A 21,024-nucleotide genomic window follows, 5' to 3' on the forward strand; every position below is an offset into this window, starting at 1 on the left:
CGCAGCACCCAGCGCCCCCAGCTCCCGGCACGCAGCACCCAGGGCCCCTAGCTCCCGGCACGCAGCACCCAGCGCCCCCAGCTCCCCGCGCACAGCACCCAGGGCCCCCAGCTCCCGGCATGCAGGAGGCGGTGCACACTACGGACTGGTTCATTTACATGGGTACTTGCCAAGCACCTACTCTGCAAATACTGTGCTCTGTCCTAGGGGTGATACTCCAACAAGGTAGTGTACCTACTCACAGGGAGCACACAGCCTCACCCTTTAGAGAGAGTCAGACACCCAAAGTGACAGGGTCAGCAGAGTGTAGTAAGTGACAGAGCAAGCGTGGTTGCTGGGGGATTCGGGACACAGGTCTGACACCTCGCCAGGCTTGGGGAGGTCAGGGAAGCTTTCCTGGAAAGGTGATGCTTGAGGCTTTCTTAAGGGAAGAGTGAAGACCTAGCTAGACTGACAAAAGAACAAGAGGGGCCACAGGCAGGGGCGCCTGGGTGGCTCAATTGGTTAAGCGTCTGCCTTCGGCTCAGGTCACGGTCCCAGGGTCCTGGGATCGAGCCCCGCATCGGTCTCCCTGCTCCGCGGGAAGCCTGCTTCTCCCTCTCCCACTCCCCCTGCTTGTGTTCCTGCTCTCGCTCTCTCGCTCTCTGTCAAATAAATAAATAAAATCTTGAAAAAAAAAAAAAGAGGGGCCACAGGCAAAGGGAATGTCATTTAGAAAGGCATGAACATACGCATCAGGATTCCGAGTCCACAGGTGTCAGTGAAACGGGAAACGTGTGCCGGGGGCCCCCCACAAAGGTGTCTCTTGTGCTTCTGCCCACCCTAAGGAGCTTCAAGTACAATTCCAGAAGCAAAGCTGCTCAACTATACAAAGGCAATAGAGTAAGTCTTACAGCAAGACAAATACTTCATTATAAGATAGTACATTAATGTCTTAACGTCTTCACGATTCCTCACTTAAGAAAAAAGTTGGAAGCAAAAGAGACTCTTCCAATTGCCCCCCAAATCCCAGAAAGAGCACCAACTTGGAATTTTAAAGTCCTCGGTCCAAGTGTCGGGTCCCTGACAAACCAGCTCGCTGTCTTGGCCAAGTCTGTAAACCTGTCTTGGTGCGAGTGTCTCTGGCGGGGAGACCTTATAGAGCACACACGGGCCACGGGGCTGCCTGGGGGCTGAGCAAGCTCAAGTTCATAAGGGGACTGGAACAAGGCAGGGTGGCCCTCCAATTCAGCGCCTGAAGCAACTCGCTTACCTTAGTGGAGACCCTTCTCTGTGCACGTCACCATCACAAACCCCCCCCCCTTATTAGATAGTTCTGTCATCTGTCCCAGTGCAATGACCTGTTTTCACATTCGGGGCACAAGGGTCTCAGTGAGGGGCCAGTTCGGGGCCCCTTTACCAATCAGCAGTGAGGGAAAAGAATGAGATCTTCCCTGGTGTGGAGGTATTTTTCATGTTTATCCTAAAAGGCACCACGAGGTCTGCCAAGCCCCATGCAAGGGGTTATTTTGGAAACAGCACCGAGCTGTCTGTCTAGGACCAAATACGCAAGAGGATGCAGGCACCTCGCAATATTTAGACAGCCCCACCCAGGACAGCGGCAGCTGTGGGCTGACCACCAGTTGCTCTAGCCTTGGAAGGCTGCCAGAGAGACTGGCTGTGGATCATGCATTGACTCAGAAGGTTCTATCCTTGATGATGAGCCAATCCCTGGAGACCGATGGCTGGAGCTCAGGACACAGGCAGGGACACGGAGCCTTGTCTCCGAAAATACCCTAAGGTTGTCACCTGATTCCCAAACCCAGATGGGCAAGGACAGTCCAAAGACCGTGAACACAGGTAAGATGGGGCTTCTTTTCAAAGACATTAGAACTTGCCCAAACTGCGTTAAGGAATCATTCCCCGAACCACCTGCCAATCGCCTGGTGGGGCCATCACTAACCCTTATACATCCAAGAGGCTCAAGGGGCCATTTATTTTTTTTTAAAGATTTTATTTATTTATTTATTTGACAGATAGAGCCAGTGAGAGAGGGAACACAAGCAGGGGGAGTGGGAGACGGAGAAGCAGGCTTCCCACGGAGCAGGGAGCCCTACACGGGGCTGGATCCCAGGACCCTGGGATCATGACCTGAGCCGAAGGCAGATGCTTAACGACTGAGCCACCCAGGCACCCTAAAGGGCAATTTATAGCCAACTTAGTATGAAGTCAGGACAAATGGTTCCTAAAATACCCCCTCCAGCCAGGCTTCACAGGGGTGAGATGCCGGGGCCCTGTGGGTTCACCTGCTTGGCAGGGAGGTGGGGTTAGCATCCAAAGGCCCGCTTAGCCTAAAACTGTATCTGTTTGGCCAAGATATTTCCACATCTTAGATAATGATCTATTTATTTCCACATTAACTCATTTATTTAAACTAAAATATCTGAGAACTCCAGATATGTTCTAGGCACAGAGCTAGTTCTAGGGACACTAGAACGGGAAAAAAGACAAGTCCCCAGGTGCCTGGGTGGCTCAGTCAGTGAAGTATCTGCCTTCGGCTCAGGTCATGATCCCAGGGTCCTGGGATTGAGCCCCGCATCGGGCTCCCTGCTCAGCGGGAAGCCTGCTTCTCCCTCTGCCTGCCACTCCCCCTGCTGTGTTCTCTCTCCCTCTCTCCCTCTCTGATAAATAAATAAATAAATAAATAAATAAATAAAGACAAGTCACCGTCCCCGCCTTCAGGGCACTGGTGGGCTGACTGTGGCGACAGACCTGAGACCTGGAAGCACAAGAAAGTGTCACAGCTGCCATGACATCACTGTCTCCTTGCTCTGTAGGCTCCCCCCTCAGCCGTTGAGACTGCCCACCTCACCCCAGGGCTTGTTCTCAGTCACAGAGCCCCAGCACCCCGCCCCACGTCCCAGAGCCGATGGCACCACCTGGAAGTCACCGACTGGTGTCTGTCTCCCCAGAAAGCGTGAGCCTGCAGCCCCGGGCGGCTCCCCGCTCAGCTCCGTAGCGTCACTGTCTTCCCAGCCCCAGACACGGACAGGCCCTGAGTTCACGCAGACCAGAAATGACCAGTGACACCTGAGCCGAGAAGTCAGCCCTGGCTGGCCTTCCAGCCATGGGCTCCATCATGACGCGGATGAGCAGTGAGATGCCACAGAGCGGGGCTCCTGCCGTGGAGGTGAGACAGACCCCATCGGCCGTCAGTCCTACTTCTTCCCTGCTAAAAGAATGCCCCTCAACTCAATGGCGGGCCGGTCTTGGCTAATGGAGGTAATACTGTCCCCCATGTTTCTAGCCTCCCTCGCTGCCAGGGACACACGTGTGACCCAGTTCTGGACAAGAAAATGAGTAACAGAGTTTGCTGTGGTTGGCTGAGGGGTGGTTTCTTAAAAAGCTTTTGCTTTTCCTGATGAAGTGGGACAGAGAGGCGGATGGGGCTGCCGAATTCACGTTCCCTTCCTTCTCCTTAGACTGCGGGGACATAACGTCCACGGGACTGCCAAGGACAACTGAGGAGACAGGGATTCCACTCCAGCAGCCTGAGCCTGGGTGAAAAGGGTAAGAAAAACACACTTCTGTTTGCCTCGGCTACCGTACTTGTTTTTGTTTGGTTTGCCTTTGTTTTTAATTTGCCACAGAGTGTATTCCAAACCTGCACGCATTCCCTTTCTGGGAGCAGCACTGATGAGCCAGGATCCAGGACTGGAAAGCTGCTCTCTTTCCAGCTGCCTGAGCACAACTCAAGACGGTGGTGAGGACCAGCACGTTATTTTCCTGGTAAAGGAGCCACGGACGGACTGGGGTGTCTTCACTATCCCAGGAAAGACGGGTTTACCCGGTAATCATTCGGGATCGACATGAGAAGCAGCTCTGGGATTAGAGATGGGAAGAGTTCTCAGGAATGGAAATGTGTACCTAGTTCTTGCATGAGTTGGTCAATGTTCCTTTTAGAAAGGGTAGGAACACACAAAGGCCATGGCTGATCACAAAGACCTGCTCCCTTGGAGCTGACTTACTGTCACTCACTGACACCCGTTCTCCCTTGGTCTTTGGGCAGGTGGATCCTCTGTGAGTTCTAGAGAGGAAAGAGATCTCTCTGCCCACAGAACCAGTTCTGCTTCACCAGAAGCTTTCAAGAGAGCCTAGCTACTGAAGGATCAGAGCTGCTCCAAGGGGGAAAAAAAACCCCAGGAATTCACTGCAGTTTCTGTGGAAAAACACTTCAATCGTCCTCAGTTTACCAAATGGCAGAAGGGGAAAGTATGCTTGCCCAGGATGCCCTTTGGCTTTTCGCTGACACATCCACACTTCTATCTAGAAAACACTGAGCCATGCCATCCCCTGGTGTCTTCATTTGGGAAAAGAGAGTGCTGGTAATTACTGAGCACTACTGTGTGCCAGTCTCCCAGCTGGGGATTTTACCTGCAACAATCGTTCCAGTAAGTTGATTTTTTCTTCCCATTACGCAGATGTAGAAACAGATGCTAAAAGGTTAAGAAACTCACCAGGATGGGAGGAGTACCTGGATTTGAATAAAGGTCTCCGTGCATCTAGAGTCTGGGAGAAGACATGGTAGCCCTGGTCTAGGGAATCAGCAGGACCATGGGAGCAAGGGGCAGAGCCAGGGGACTCCGCGGGCCACGGACAGGAAGCGATCACTGCTCACCCAGCACCTCACAGCGGCCGCCACTGAGCGCAGCCGGCCATGGAGAAGATGATGGTGTTCCAAGGGGGGGGGAAGACGCGGAGGAGGGAGGACATGAAATCAGGCGCCAGCAGACATGCCGCCCAGCTTCTCCGCTGCTCCAAGGCCAGCCAGGAAGGCACCCTCACAGTCCCACTCTGGAGAGCCAGCAGACGCTGAGCCAGGCCCGGATGATATGAATGGTCCCGAATGCAATGCCAGTGGCTGCCGGGGACTGAGGGCCCCACGGCCAGCTCTGCGCTGGGTGTGCAGTATAGACTGTCTCCGCTCTGCTGGGGATGGCGGCATCTCAGTGATCAGCAGACGCGGGTACGCCTGCTCTGCACCAGACGCTGTCCTAAGCACGGTGAACACGTTGACACGTTTAATCGAGTCCTCCCTACAGCTTCAAGGGACAGGTGCTATTATTTACAGATGGGGAAAGAAAGGCCAAAGGAATTAGTAAATGGATCGCCCAAGGCCACAGAGCTAGCAAATGGCAAAGTCAGCAGGACGGCTCTGGCATCGGGCTCCTGACCACGGCGCCACACGGCCTCTCCGAAAGTCACCCGCCCCAGTCACCCAGCCAACGGGGAGCAGAGTCTCCAAAGCCTGAACAGACGGACGGCCAGCTGCTTCTGCCTGAGGCAGCCCCTTCGCCCCAGGAAGAGCTCAGACTTGTAGAGTCCTCGCTCTGCACCTATAGGATCCGGGTGCTCCCCAAGTTCTGCCCGCCGGGTCTGCTCGCTTGTGCCAGTTCACACCAGGCTCCGAGCGGGGCACTGTGACCCCAGGGTGGACAGACAGCAAGGTGGGTACCAAGCCCAAACAGGTCCCCATTCTCTCTCACAGAAGCTACTTAGATATTCCAAGGCAGCCAGGGTGCTCCTTCCACTGTCCGGTCTTCTCCAGCGGAGCCCCCCGGCCCCCTACTCTTCCCTCACCCAGACAGGCCAGGGGAGTGGAGGGACAGGGCTCCCCTGAGCCATGAGCACACAGGCTTGGATCACAGCTCCCGCGGGCATGGCTGCATATCTGCCGCTCACTGAGGCACTGTTTGGCATCCTGTCTGGCCTGTCAGGACTACTCATCGTGCCCATTGTGCAGACGAGAGAACTGACGCTAGGAGAGCCAAGAGGACCCACTTAAATCACGCAGCTAGTTAGTGGTGGAGACAGGAGTCAACTCGGTGCGACTCCAGCACTCTCTCGCCTGCTCCCTCCCACACACACACATGCTGGGGCATCCAGAAGAACATGGAATACTGAAACCGTGGTTACCTCTGGGAGGCAGAACTTAAAGTGATACCTTCATTTTTGCTTTTTTAAAGATTTAGACATGATTTATGAGTTATTTACCATTATTATTATTATTATTATTTTAGATTTTTTTTTTAATTTATTCATTTGAGACACAGAGATAGAGAGAGAGAGAGAGAGAGCATGAGCAGGGAGAGAGGCAGAGGGAGAGGGAGAAGTAGGCTCCCCGCTGAGCAGGGAGCCCGATGCGGGGCTCGATCCCAGGATGCTGGGATCACGACCCGAGCCGAAGGCAGACACTTAACCATCTGAGCCACCCAGGTGCCCCATGATTATTATTTTTTAAAAGCAGGTCTGAGCCCTGCCTCAGGGTGCTTGTTGCTGAGGCAACAGGAGGCTCAGGGGGAGGAGGCAGGAAGGACAGCAGGGGCGGTGGGGCGGGATGGGGGCGGTGGCTGGTGGCCTTAAGCAAATGCTGTTTGCAGACTTGAGCTCGGGAGTCCGGGAGGCCTGTTGGGCCTGCACCGGCTGACATGCCCGGGGCGGCCTGGACAGTGGCAGATTGCCTCACACCGGGGCCGTCTCTCCTCTCCCAGCCCAAGCCCAGGCCTGCTCACTGGGGTAAGGTGAGGCTGGAACAGGGCCAGAGGGAGACCGTGCTCTCCAAGGCTGATGGGGAAGATGGTCTGGATTCTGCAGATCTTGCCTCTCTCGAATCAGCTGCCCCCGTGTGTGCTTCCAGATCCGGAAATAGGGATGTAAGTTTGTGGGGTTTTCCCCATCCAAGGTCATCCTGCAGCATAAATGGGATACTGAGTGGGAAGTTGGTGGCATGCCTGGCACCTAATTAGTGCTCATTCATTCATTCACTCATTCAGCCAGTGCATTTTTGCCAAGTGCCCGGCACCAACCTTCCAGAATAAAGAGCAAGCGCAAACACGTGCCAACCCCTGGCCTCTCGGTGGTCACGTGCTAGTGGAGGAAGCAGACGGCAGACAGACAGACACAGAGAAGCGAGCTCGTCGTCAGGTGTGATCAGGAAGTATGCAGGTGGTATGCCCAGGTGCTGGCTGTGGGGGCCACGATGCATGTCGCACACACGGGTCTGGGAAGATCTCTTGGCTGAGTGACATCTGGGCTGAGAGCGGAGACGGGCACGAGCCAGCCACAGGAAAAGCAAGTAGGCAGATGGAGCACCAAGTGGTACAGAGCCCCGAGGGGGAAGGGGCTTAGTTCGCCCCGGGGTGGGGAAGGGGACCAAGCCCCGAGCTAAGTGGAGTGAGGAGGCAGAGAGGAGGGAGGGAAGACGCCAGCTCAGGGAAGCCTGGTAACCCAGGGCAAGGTTTGGAATTCAGGGCAAGGAAGAGATCGATGGCTCTACCAGGGAGTCCGGAAGAGCAACTGAGACCAGGCAGAAGGCAATGGTAGTTACTGTGTGAGTGTGGCCATCCAAGGAGGGAGGGATTTCACAGGTCCCTGGGGTCCTCGGACCTCCTTTCCCTCCCAGGAATGTCCCATGGGCTGAGCGCCAGCAGGTGTCAGCAGAGGCCAAGAGGACCTCCTCTAGGAGGGGACAGGAGAAGAGGTGCAGGGGGAACTCGGGAGGGCAGCAGAACCCTAGGCCAACACTCAGGTGCCACATGGGTCCTGGCTACTTCGGCCCACCGGGCTCAGCCAAGCAGTGACCTTCAGCCGTGGGCATCTGAGATGCATCAAACCTACCTGCAAACTTCCTTTCCTTCATCCCATGTCTAATGAATGTCTACTATGTACCTGGCACTGACCTGCTCTGGGATGTAATGGGCACGATGACCAGCTCTCTGTCCTCAGGGAGCTGCTGTCCAGTGGACAAGATGGAAATTGGCCAAATAAGGCACTGACCTCTCCAGCAGGTGATTATAACCAGTGGGAAGCTCTGGGGTGAGGATGGGGGCAACACAGTGGGATCCAAGCTAATGGCTGGAGAGTCGGGGATGTCTCCATTGAGACCTGAAGGGTGAGCTGGAGGGAAGGAGGTAGAAGCAGCAGGAGAGTGACCCACAGCAAGCTCACAAGACTCAGCGACCTGTCCCCCAGTAACAGAACTCATCATTCGGGATGCAAAATCCAAACCCAGGTTCATCTGACCCCTATAGCAGACCGCAAGACCATCATGGGTTAAATGATCCATCTGTAGAACAAGGGTTCTGGGGACCTCAAGAATCCCTTAAATGAGCAGAATTGGTGAGAAGGTCACATGACAGATGGGGGCGGGGTCAGCAGCGTGGGGTCTAGGACCAGTGGTGGGCAGGGGCTAAGGTGGGACACTGTCAGGACCCTAAGACCCCTGTGTTCTGCTGGGAAGTTAATCATTAGGGAGCGGAGCAGGACATGAGCCAATGTTTCCGGAGTGTCTAGCATGGCAGGGACATGATCACTGCCCGGATGCTAGGGAGGCCACAGGAACAGAAAGGGCAAAAGTCCCTGCCCTCCTGAAGCCCACAGTCCAGGGGATTTCACTCAAATCTCTCAAAGGCTTTCCTCGGGGGCTGGCCACTCCCAGCATGCAGCTACGTGGGGGCTCAGAGCGGCTGCACAGCCCATCCACGTCACCTTGCAGGGAGTGGCAGATAAAGGATACAAACCCAGGCCTGGTGAAATGCACAACCCACACAACCTGCCCAGCGCACCCTGAAGTCTGGCAGGGGAAGAGGCACATGGCAGGAAAGGTTAGGGCTGAGTTGGCTGCCAGGTGCAACGGAGAGACGCACTTCTAGAATCAATATTCTTACAGCACATGGCCAGAGCTGAGGATCAGGAAGGAGCCTGAAGGATGACCCTATGGTCCAGACCTCTCGTTTTACAGGGAAGGGATCTGAGGCTACCAAAGGGAAATGCCCATGGTGCAGCCCCCACCAGAGCCTCCCCGTGCCAGGCACATGGCCACAGCCTTGGTCCCACTCCTCAAAGGTCCTCTGAAGCCAAACCCAGGAAACACCAGTGGCCGGAGTGAGGCAGGAGCTTCTCAAACTGCAGTGTGTTTTACGGGACAGCTGGTCCTGGGGACGATGGGGTACGGCTTCTAGTGCCAAGCTTTTCTCCCCAAAGCTTTGCCCTCTGACTTGGATGCAAAACCTCTGATCCAAATTTGCTGCTGGGGGCGATTTCATCAGTTCCCCAGGAACAAACGTCTCCTCAAGCTCCCTCTTCGCTGTCTCTGTTCTGTTTGTCCCCCGTAGGCAGTGAACAGAGACCTTCTGTGTACGGCAGCCTCTGTCTTTTCAGACTCCGAGGCTAGTTTGCTCAATTCTAGAATTGAGTCCACACTCTTGACACCTGCCCTTCAGGGTCTTAACAGGGCTTACAGGAGAGAAAGTGCAGGAAGGGCCAAGTTCAGTGCTCAGGCCACCTCGGTCTCACACAGTGGCCATCTTGCTTCCCCTCCTGCCCATTCTCACCACAGGACCTGGCGCTGAGGGGAACCTCACCTGCGCCCAGTCTGGGCTCAGTCACCCACAACCCTGAGCTTCTGCAGTATCCGAGGTCGAGGGGCACCCCCAGGGCTGCATGACAAGGTGAGGGTCCTAGGTGACAGGGCTGCTAAGCAGACCCACAGGTAAGGAAACAAAGCCTCCTTGTTACCCCCATGGATTCTGAGCAGACAGAAATAGGAAAACAAAGTGAGTGGCAAAATGCAAATTGATCATGTGAATCCAGGGGAGTTTTGAGAAGATATTTCACTTCACCCCATAGAGAGGAGACAAGACATCCTGGAGGAAAGGGGGAGGAGGTAAGGGACAGGGTATGAAGAAGGCCCGGGTTCTGGGGGCAACACTGACCCTAAGTCACCCCGTGGCCAGGACATACCACCCTCCCCATGCAGTCCCAGGAAAACAGAATGAGCCCAAAATGCCTCCCCGCAGGGACATTCTGTGGTTCTCAGCAGAGGTGGGCAAACAAGATAAGGTGCGATTTACTCTTCTCTAGTCACGGCCACATTCTCTCCATTAGCATGTGGTCTGGGATCAGATCTATCTGTGTCCAGACTCCGGGTCATGTCCCCAGAATCAGAGCCCCAGTGGCCAGGGCAGTCCCCAGGGACGAGCAGGGCGCCCTGGCTCAGCCCACTGCTTTGCCAGGCCCCAAATGCCTGTGGGAGCAGACGGCTCGCCTGGGGGCCCATTCACTGCAGCCCAGGTCGTGGGGCAGAAGCGGACCTGGCCAGCCCCGCTCCTCATGTGCTCCCACCCTCTCCACAGAGGCTTGGTGGAGGTGGGTTCCCGGAACGGCCACCGGCTGCATTCCTGCGGGGTGAGCTTTGGTGAGGCTGCTGGGAAATCACAGCCAGATGTCAAAGAGGCAGTCAGGCAGCCTTCCCACCGTCCAGCTGGCGAAGGCACAGCGGTAACTGGAGAGGGGCTGAGGCCTGGGGACAGGGTGGGGACCCTGCCCACACGCCGTCCTTCTGTCCAGGGCGCCCACTGGGGCTGCACCTTCCATCACCTCTGCGGGTTGGCAGCTGGAGGCGCCAGCCTGGGGTGGGGACAGAGGGGTCACCTTGCCTGCAGTCCTGGGCTCTGCTGCACCTGCCATCCCCACTCCTGGACAATGAAGCTGTGGGGGGACCTCCCAGTTGACCATAAACCCGCTGCCCAGCCCCTCCAGCCTCTGGTTCCTCACGAGAACCCTTTACCCACATTTCCCACTTTTCAGCCAGACCCTCCACCCCCCGCCCCTGCCCCTAAATCCTCTTCTTGGGGAATGCCTACCCATCTGCCCATCTCTGCCAATTCCCCTCTGCACTATATGCCTTCAAGGTCCATCCATGTTGTCACAGAGGACAGGATCCCCTCATTTTTTATGACCGAATAATATTCCCTTGTAGTGAACACCACAGCCTCTTGTACCCATTCATTCATACGTGGACGCTTACACTGCTTCTACATCCCGGCTTTTGTAAATAATGCTGCAATGAATGAGGCAGGTATGTTTTCAGGTTACTGATTTCATTTCCTTTGGGTATGTTTCCAGAGGTGGAGCTGCTGGGTCATACGGCAGTTCTGTCTTCAATATTATGAAGAACCTACATCCTGTATTCCTAGTGTCTGCGCCAGTTCACATTCCTACCAGCAGCCCGCAAATGTTCCCTTTCTCCACACCCTCGCCAACACTTGTTATTTCTAGTCTTTTCCAGAGCCATTCTGACAGGTGTAAGGTGGGATCTCATTCTGCTTTTCACTCATCATTTTTATGTGCTCATGTTTTAATGTTTTTTTTTTTTTCTTCTCCTGAGATAGAAGCTCTGTGTGAACAGGGCCGTGGAGATCCCATTAAGCCCCACACTCCTATAACCTGCAGCCAGAGTTTCCGGCTCCTGGGAAGCATTTAATCAGGATTTCCTGAACTGATGAAGAAAACCCTGTAGCAAAGCTATCAGATGGGTTTCTCATCCCCGTGTTTCGGATGAGAGCTCATGCGACTTCCTCAAGTTCGTATGGGCAGCAGAAAATAGTGACAGAGGACACGTGTCCAGTATCTGCTGTGGGCCAGGCGCTGCTCGGAGCACTTTCTGTGTGACCCGCTCAGGAAGAGGAGGGATTGTGGAGCCATTGTACAGATGGAGAAACCAAGCACAGGGGTTACATAATCAGTAAGACGATGAATGGCAAACCCAGGACTTCAACTCTGGGCTTCCAGGAGCGGGGCAGGGAGGGAAGGGGGGAGAGAAAGAGAGAAAATCCTCGATAGCCCAGAGTTTTAACAGGTCCTCACTGCAGGTTTATTGGATCCCTCTTTCTTTGCTTTTCTGTTTTTTTTCCCAGTATTTAAAAATTAAAGTATAGTTGACAGAAAGCACTATATTAGTTTCAGGTGTACAACATAGTGATGTGACATCTTTATATATTACGAAATGATACCCACGATAAGTGTAGTCACCATCTGTCACCGCACACGGTTATTACAATAATATTGACCATATTCCCTGTGCTGGACTGTTCATCCCCATGACTTATTGACTTTATAACTGGAAGCTGGTACCCCTTAATTCCCTCCACCCACTTCACCCAGCCCCCCACCCCCCCCCTCTGGTGACCATCTGTCTGTTCTCTCGCCCCGCACCTGTTCAAGCTCCTAGACCAGGAGGTCAAAGCAGCCCATGGGGGCTCCACTCACTCCCACCCCCTGCTCACCTATTGTATATAACACCTCTGATGATAATAAATTATTTTTTATTAAAAAATATTTTTTAGGAGGCGTAAGGCCCTTTGTGGCTTCCAATCAACAAACGTCTTGCGGACCATGGTGCCTTAGGCTCCCCTGGGCCAGTCCCTGTCGCCCACCTCAAGACAATGGAATGTGCTGAACAGGTTGATTACCTGTTTGTCGCTGGAATAATCTGCTGCTGAGCCCACTTAGACGTTTCTAGTCACCCCTCCCTGAACATGGACCATGCGGTGACTCTCACACAAAGCAAGAAGGCTGGGGAGGAGCTGGTCTGCATCCATCCCAACACCCGCCAGCCAGGGTCCCTTTCCCTCCCATTCCCACCACCTCCTCAGCACAGGTAGCTGGGCCTGGTAGGACAGGTGGAGACTTCTGCGGTCCATTTTACCTCTAAGTGTGCAGAGAAATAGTGCCAAACGGCTGATTTTCACTTGCAAGGACTACATTTCTGCATCAGGGATGCCAGGCATGAGGAGGTGGCTGGGGGCTCTGCCTCCTGCATCTTTACTCACTAGTCCTGTGCCTTCGCGGGGCTCTGGCTGATGCCTCTCCGAAGCAGGGAACGGGGACAGTGGGGACAAGGTCTACAACCACTCACGCCATACAATCTACAGACATGCACAGAATCTTTGCAATGTGTGTATGCAGGAGATTTCTGCATACCATTTTCCAGATGAGGAAACTGAGGGTAAGTCTTCTGCCCAAATGCACACAGTTGGTAAAGAGCAGAGTAGTGTGTGTGTGTGCGCGTACGAGTGCGTGCACACAGAGTGTGCCTCTGAGTGAGCATGTGTGTGGCTTTGTGTCTTAGTGTATGCGTTTGTGTGGGGGAGGGGTGGGTGCCTAAAACTCAAAGAAGACAGAGTCTATAATTATAAGGACAAAGACAGACATGTTTTACAGCAAAACAAGTCACCCAGAACACACTGCGTTGACAATGAATTTCTTTCAGTCCTCCAGTAAGTGTGAAGTTCTGTCAGAAACATTGCAATTCTAGTACTATGTTGAATAATGGGCAGAAGACATGAACAGACACTTCTCCAAAGAAGACATACAAATGGGTAACAGACACATGAAAAAATGTTCATCATCATTAGCCATCAGGGAAATCCAAATCAAAACCACACTGAGATACCACCTTACACCAGTTAGAATGGCAAAAATGGACAGGGAAAGAAACAACAAATGTTGGAGAGGTTGTGGAGAAAGGGGAACCCTCTTACACTGTTGGTGGGAATGCAAGTTGGTACAGCCACTTTGGAAAACAGTGTGGAGGTCCCTCAAAAATTTAAAAATAGAGCTACCCTATGACCCAGCAATTGCACTCCTGGGTATTTACCCCAAAGATACAGACGTAGTGAAAAGAAGGGCCACATGCACCCCAATGTTCATAGCAGCAATGTCCGCAATAGCCAAAATGTGGAAAGAGCCGAAATGCTCTTCAACAGATGAATGGATAAAGATGTGGTCCATATATATAATGGAATATTACTCAGCCATCAGAAAAGATGAATACCCATCATTTGCATCAACATGGATGGGACTGGAGGAGATTATGCTAAGTGAAATAAGTCAAGCAGATAAAGTCAATTATCATATGGTTTCGCTTATTTGTGGAACATAAGGAATAGCATGGAGGGCATTAGGAGAAGGAAGGGAAAATGAAGGGGGGAAATTGGAGAGGGAGAGGAACCATGAGAGACTATGGAGTCCAGGAATCAAACTGAGGGTTTCAGAGGGGAGGGTTTTAGATGGGTTAGCCCGGTGATGGGTATTAAGGAGGGCACGTACTGAATGGAGCACTGGGTGTTATACGCAAACAATTGGTCATGGAACACTACATCAAAAACTAATGATGTACTGTACGGTGACTAACATAACATAATAAAAAAATTATTAAAAAAAAGAAGCATTGTAATTCATCAGCCGCATTTCTTGGAAAGCCCCTAGACATTGTGTAAGCCCCGTGTCCCACTTGCCCTCTGGCAAGTGTGAAGTAAGTTCAGGTAGAACAAGGTCAGCTGCAGGACGTGAGAGTCACTGAGAAATGCAGAGTTTTTCCACGTCTTTAATTATATGGCTGCATATTTATATATAGACATATATATATATAAACATTGTATATGTACATACACCTTTTGCAAGCAATACCAATTTAGCTGTGGCCACTGTACTTTATCCCTTTACCAACCCTAAATGAAAACCACCATGTGAAACACGGAGCCCAACCTCCATGAGCTGGAATGCTTGGCATGATATGGTTCCAGTAAATGGGATGGCCACGCCCGTGTCATGCTCTAGGTGGGATGGCACCAGGAAAGGGTGCTGGGGCTGGCCCAAGGCCCTCCAGCCAGGCAGTGGCAAGGGGACGATGCTGATTCATATGTGACCCCAGGGCCCCGTCTGGTCCAGTTGGGACATGAATCCTTGTCTGAGACCAGGGAGGGAAGGAGGCCTTCTTAAAGATCTCGGGTGAGCCCTCAAAATGACAAACAGAGGAGGCATCCACAACAGTGGCACATGGCGGGGGTAGCATGATGGTGACCAAGGCACAGAGGAGAGGGGAGAGGGGCCCTCTAAGGGGAATCCCACCCACCCCACTCAGCACCCGAGGGGGAAACTGAGGCCCCCATAAAATATCCTACCCAGGGTCACAGAGGAGTTAGTGACAGTGACGTCAGATTTCCAGCCATCATATCAGAACCCACTGTCAGGGGTCAGCAAGCTTTTCTCTGAAGGGTCAGAGTGCAAACAGCCTTTGTGGGCCACGCGGTCTCTGTTACAACTACTCGGCTTGAGGCCGTGGTGTGAACACAGCCACACACAGTATGTGAACAAGCTGACATGCCGTATTCCAACAAAACTCAATTCGAAAAACTGGTATCTGGGCAGATGTGGCCTGTGGGCTGTAGTCCGCCGTCCCCTGCATTTGATCCAGAAAGATCTCGAGTTCCTGAACAGGCCAGCGTCCTGCCCAGAGCTCGCGATCCGTGAACTTCGAGACTCTGCTGGACTCCCTTCCTGGACAGGGAGCTCAGATCCTGACATGTCAGGTTTGGGCACTCTGATTTTTGGCATGTTCTATTTCATATAGACTTGACATAATTACTAAGTATGATAACACAATAATAAGAACCACAATCAATTAGCTGCCAGATCGGTAATTTATCATCTCAGTTTTACAGACGAGGAAATCAAGTCTCTGAGACATGAAGTCCCAGCCAAGGGGCCCCCAATTGGCAGGTGGCAGGGCTGGGATACCAGGCCAGCCCCTCTGCCCCCGGTCAGGGTCTCAGGATGCAGAGACTGTGACTCCACTCTGGACGAGCCACAAAGGGGGCCTTTTATGTACATGTTCCCTCTGCTCTAGAGGGTACGTAGCACGACTACTGTTTGCATTTTACAGGGAAAACTAAAGCTTCAGTGAGTAATCTGTCTAAACACACAGAGAAACCTGGATTTAACTCAGGCTCTTAGATCCCAATCCCTCTGCTAACCATGGAGGCTCTGAAGTCACAGCTCGTGAGGGAGAGAAGGCAGGATCTGAACCCAGGCCCTCCCTGAATGCTCGTCCTGGACTCTTCCCCTCCACCCTCAATCATGCCTTCTCACAGGGGCCACATCTCCAGGGAGGGGGCAGGGAGAGGGCGAAAACTGCTTCAATGGACGGGGTGAGCAAGTCTAGGAGACCCACTGCCTTGGGCCCTCTAAGGCTCAAGCAGCATAAACAGACAGCTAAAGTATATTTATATTCTATTTCAGAGAAGGAGGCAGTTGGGGGGAAATGCAACATTTATGTAGGGTCCTTCAGAGGGACATGACAAAAAAAACTGGTCGAGAAACACTGCCCTACGTGAAAGGTATTTAACTCAATCACCTTTCTGGATAATTGTGTATGTATGCATGCACACATACATACAATAAAATGTATATGTATGTATAGTGTATGTAATTTACATATGCATATGTGAATTATACACAGATATACCTGTATCTATGTATACGTGTGTATGTGTATATGGATGTATACATACCCGCGTGTACGTGTGTGCATGTATGTATATGCATGTGCACATGCCTGTATGTGCGTGTATGCATGTGTGCACACGTGTGTACATGTGTGTTTATGTGCATTCGTGTGTGTGTGTGTGTGTATACAGTAAAAGCAAACACTGCCTAGCAGGTGCTCAGGGCCACCCCTGAGCCAAGTGCTCCCCATGCCCCATTACATCCTCACAACACCCTACAAGGTAGGCGCGGTGCCAGGACCCCCTTTGTATGGCCGCATGTGAGGCCAGTGAGAGGCTAGGAAGCTGAGGGTCGGGAAGCAGAGCTGGGCACGCCGGGTGTCGGCTGGGGCGAGGCGTAACCCCCCGACCGCACCTCACTGTCGATGCACACCTCTTGCAAGAATGGCCTGCAGGAACATACACGCACGGGCACACGCGGAGTTCAGCACAAGGAAGACACTATTGTACCATCACGGAAACCAGGACCCAGAAGCCACGTGGGGGGCGGTCCGTTCAGAGAGCGGAGGGTATGTGGGTCCGTGCACCCCCAGCCAGCGGGACACACCCCCCCGGGCCCCATGGAGGCTACAGGCAGCACATCTGGGTGGGACACAGGAGTTCCCCGGTTTTAGGAAAAGACAGGAGTCGGGTAGGGACATGCTCCAAACAGCTCCCAGGGACGCGCTCCAGGCCTGGGCCTGGCTGGGCACAGCTGGGAGACAGTTCCCCTTTCCCTGATGTATGCCAATTACATAGAACTGATGGCTGGATTTCAGTTTTTCATCATTTTCAGTCACTGTCTAATAAAATTCCCCAGCACATAATCAGAATTAAGTAACCCCGTTACTGTTTCTAGGGGATGAGCTCAATCAGGACAAGGTTTCCCAGGAGGAACTCCCAGTGACCCTTAGGCAAAGGGCGGGCCCGGCCCGAATTGCTGCTTGAGGCTGATGCGGTCCCGAGGGCCAAGCCACAGACATCCACGTGGCGGCTCCAAACCAACAGCTGACGCTGCCACGGACTCCTGCCGGGCCTTTGGGTCCACCCAGAGGACTAGCTGGGTCTGGGGGCCACACACACACACACGTTCCCAGGTGTGTGTGTGTGTCCTGACCTCCTGACCTCACCACCAGCCTCTGGGCAGGCAGAGGGACGTGGGGATGAAGGCAGATGAGTGGTCAGGAAGACCGGGCCACTGGAGACAAGGCCAGCAAGAGGCGGTGCCTTCTCGGATGGCTAGAAGACTCAGGTTCAGAGGGAGACGGGGCCCAAAGAAATTCTCAGGCTGGACCTGCCACCCAGGCATGCCGACAGCCAGCCCCCAAGCCCTTCCCTTGGGCGTTATTGCTGCGTCTTCAAGGGGACAGATTATTCCAGGGGTTTGAGGTGGACTCTGCTTCTGGCCAAGGAAAGACTCATGGCTGGATTCCTTCTACTGCATAAACTTGGGAATGTTAAGCCAGCAAACTAAGCCTCAATTTACACCTCCTGAAGCAGGGGATGACAACAGTCTCCTCTCACACTCCCCTCCAGCACCCAGAGTGCCTGCCTACCCCAGGCCCTTGGCTTTCACCGCTGCCTCTGCCTGGAACTCAGGATGTAGACTGTTGCTGCTCAACCCAATTCTTCACGAGGGGCCTCTGGAAATGTCACTCTAAAAGCAGGATCACAGATGTCTCATTCAAGGAGGAACCCTGTGCCTCAGAACAATGTGCGAGAAGAGGGGATTGATTAAAATGTGTTAGAAAAAATAACCCAGTACTACAGAGGTTCCTTAAAACACCCACGGTTGTGACATGGTATGGTTAAAGGTCTACCCAGTCCACTCCCAGTTACATCAGTAAGTTGTGTTATTTACTGACGATGCACTACGAAAAGAAAAGAAGGACACATTTTCAAGTGAACCTAATAATTCACTCATTTAGAAGGTGAAATTTCCTGTTGATGACCACAGTCAAGAGCACAGCGAGCCCTCGATGGCCAGAACACCCAGGCCGGGGCCCTGCACACTGTCAGAGCAGAGGAGGGCGTGAAGAGACCCTGGTCCCCCACACAGGGAGCGGAGGCCGTAGGGCACCCACTAATTAAATGCAGAGCTGGGGTGTAGATGCTGACCTTTTCCCAATGAGAGCCACAGGTGAACAATAAAATTAATCTCCCTGCCACACGAAATAAGTCAGTGTCCCTCTGTCTCCCCCCCCACCTCCCCTGCCACTGCCATATTGGTAAATAGAACATCCAGCCGTCCAGACTTTCTCTGGAACGGCAGCACAGCTAAGCACAAACACACCAGCAAGAGAGAGACAGACGGAGAGAGGGTGCCCACGTGTCATACGACAAAGCACCACAGGGCACGGGAGAGGCCACTCGGCCCCAGCCCAAGCCAGCACCTCAGCCTCGCTGTCCGAAAGCTAGAAGACAGAACCCAGGACAGTGCCTCCTGCTCGTGGGGAGAGGGGAGAGAGGACCACCACTGGCTGTCCCCAGAATAGAAGGAGGCGGAGGTCTCTCAGCCGTGGCCGGCTAGCATTCCACAGGCTCACCCCCGGCCACCCGATAAGCTATATAAAGGTTGTTTTGTGGCTACGACCGAGCCCGGGGTGGAGAAAGCTCTTAATTACAGCCCGTGCTCTGGGGCTGGGCCCCGTCGGCAGCCTCCGCCCCACGCACTGCAGGAAGCCAGGCTGAGACTAAGTCCCCTGGGGACCTGGTCGGGCCGCAGAGGCAGGAGCTGATGCCATGACACAGAGGCCCCTCCCTGCACGAGCCCGAGGCCGGGGGGACAGTGAGCCGCATACCGTTAGCTTCATTCACGGACTCGGCACACAGCCACTGGTCACCGTGTGCGCCGGGCCGGCGAGAGGCACCAGCACGCGTCAGTATTAGAACTCCAAAGGACCGCAGAGGGGCAGCCTGACGGGCCCGACTCCCAGGCAGTGGGCGCTGAAGGGAACGGACACTGGAACCCCTGTCCCCACACTGCCCCCTCCTCAGCTCACCCGGTCACTTCCAGCTGGGCTTCTAGACCAGACCAGCCACAGCTCACAGCCCCCAACCCACGCTGCCTCAGGGCCCCAGGGGGCTACTGCACCCCCACTGACCTGGGCTTCTGCTTCCCCTCGGAAGGGCAGCCCTGGCGAGCCTGCTGTCCCTCAGAGCCGCCCCTCCACCCTTCTGCAGCCAAGCGCTGGATGGAAAAGCATGGGCTCTGGATGCAACTGGACCTCAGCTCGGCAGGAGCAGCAACAAAGGAGAGAGCTGTTGGGGGGGCGGGGAGCCTCACATGTGGACTTCGTATGTAAGAGTAAAATTTCTAGCAGCCACATTTGAAAAAGTAGAACCAGGTGAGATTAATTTTACTACTCTATTGTATGTATCCCCAAATCTCCCAAATATTCACATTTAAATACATGATCAATAGAAAAGATATTCGTGAAACATTGTCATTCTGTCTACAAAAGCCAGCGTGCGTAGTCCTGCGGCACTTCTCGGTTAGGACCAGCACCCGACTGGTCACGACCCCCCCGGGCTGGCCAGCGCAGGTCTGGGGCTCCCTGTGTGCAGAACTCAGCATCGACACCACCTCACAGGGCTGGGTGGGGAGCAGGGCGAGAGTGGGATGCAAAGTGCCGTCGACGTCTGGTGCTCAGAGAACAGCAAACTCCCTGGTTCTGTTCACGCCAGTGGAGCCCCGTCAGGGTCCTGCTCCTCTGCATCTGCCCCACCCGACGAGGCAGCATGATTCAGCCCATCCCAGCCAGCCTGCCTTTTCCAGACCCTCATCAACCTTCAGAGTCTAACCATTTGTCTCTGCTCATCAATATATAGATAAGTTCAATATTTCAGTTCATGTTGGGTATGATTTCAGGTTTGCAGAATATTCTGAACCTTTGCATTTGGAAGGGGCTAGGCCATTGCATAGGTACGTCTAATGTGTACAACGCAACAGCAAGCACAGAACGAACCCCAGGTTCCCACCCTTGATTTCCTTTAAACAACATTTAGGCGGCTCCTTCACACCCCAGGCTCTGTTCCGGGCACTCGGAAACCGCAAGGAACAGACTTTGCCCTCGCGAAGCTTGTTCTTGTGTGTGAAGGCAGACCCCAGGCAGATAAACCAGACATGTGAAATTGCAGGTGGTAACCAGGGTCCACATTCCATCATGTAATTAGCTGCCACGTTCCTGCTGCCTCGAGTAGACAAAAGCTTCTTGAGGACAAAAAGAATGTCAGATCCCTCACTGCATCCTGGGAACTGGGCATGGACCCCAGCAGAGGAATCACATGGTGTGCAGTTGCTGAATGAACGAATGAATGAATGAATGAATGAATGAACGAACGAACGAACGAACGATTACTACAATGCTCTGCTGGGTTGCTAAAGACTGCATGAATGAATGATTTGATCGAATCCAATGACTGCTACAACGTACACCCATTGAATGAATGTATGAGTAGGTCGGATCGAATTGAATGACTGCTACACCAAAAACCCCACATCGTTCGTCTGTGATTTTACAGATCATCAATATGAGGCCCCGATTCAGAAGAGCCCCTGTTTGGGTTCCAAAGTCACCCAAAGATCTCTCCTGTGTGTGCAGGGACTTCTGGTCATGTGGATTTTGTGATGCTCCTTGATTTAATCTTACTAGATATATTTCAGCATGTTACTGTTAGCTATTTTATTTTGTTTTGCCTTCTTTCTAATTGAAGCAATTGTAAGGGGATTTTGTTTCATTTGTCATCAGAATCAAGCAGGCCCCTAGTCAGCTTACAGCTGTATTTACAAAAACGAATTCCCTTTAGACGACTGAGCATAACTTACATCTTACATCTATTTAGGTTTTTGGAGGAGCCTGGCTACTGTGAGTTTTCT

At 53.2% G+C, this 21,024-nt stretch overlaps 1 protein-coding gene across 1 annotated transcript in view; it reads right to left on the minus strand.

The window, feature by feature from the left end:
* The window catches only part of COL22A1 (collagen type XXII alpha 1 chain), a 247,120-nt gene that overhangs the window by 197,733 nt on the left and 28,363 nt on the right, over positions 1-21,024 (minus strand). The gene's annotated exons all lie outside the window — the stretch shown is intronic.

This window comes from Phoca vitulina, unplaced genomic scaffold (assembly GCF_004348235.1).
Source record: "Phoca vitulina isolate PV1807 unplaced genomic scaffold, GSC_HSeal_1.0 scaffold18, whole genome shotgun sequence".
NCBI classification, from domain to species: Eukaryota; Metazoa; Chordata; class Mammalia; order Carnivora; family Phocidae; genus Phoca; species Phoca vitulina.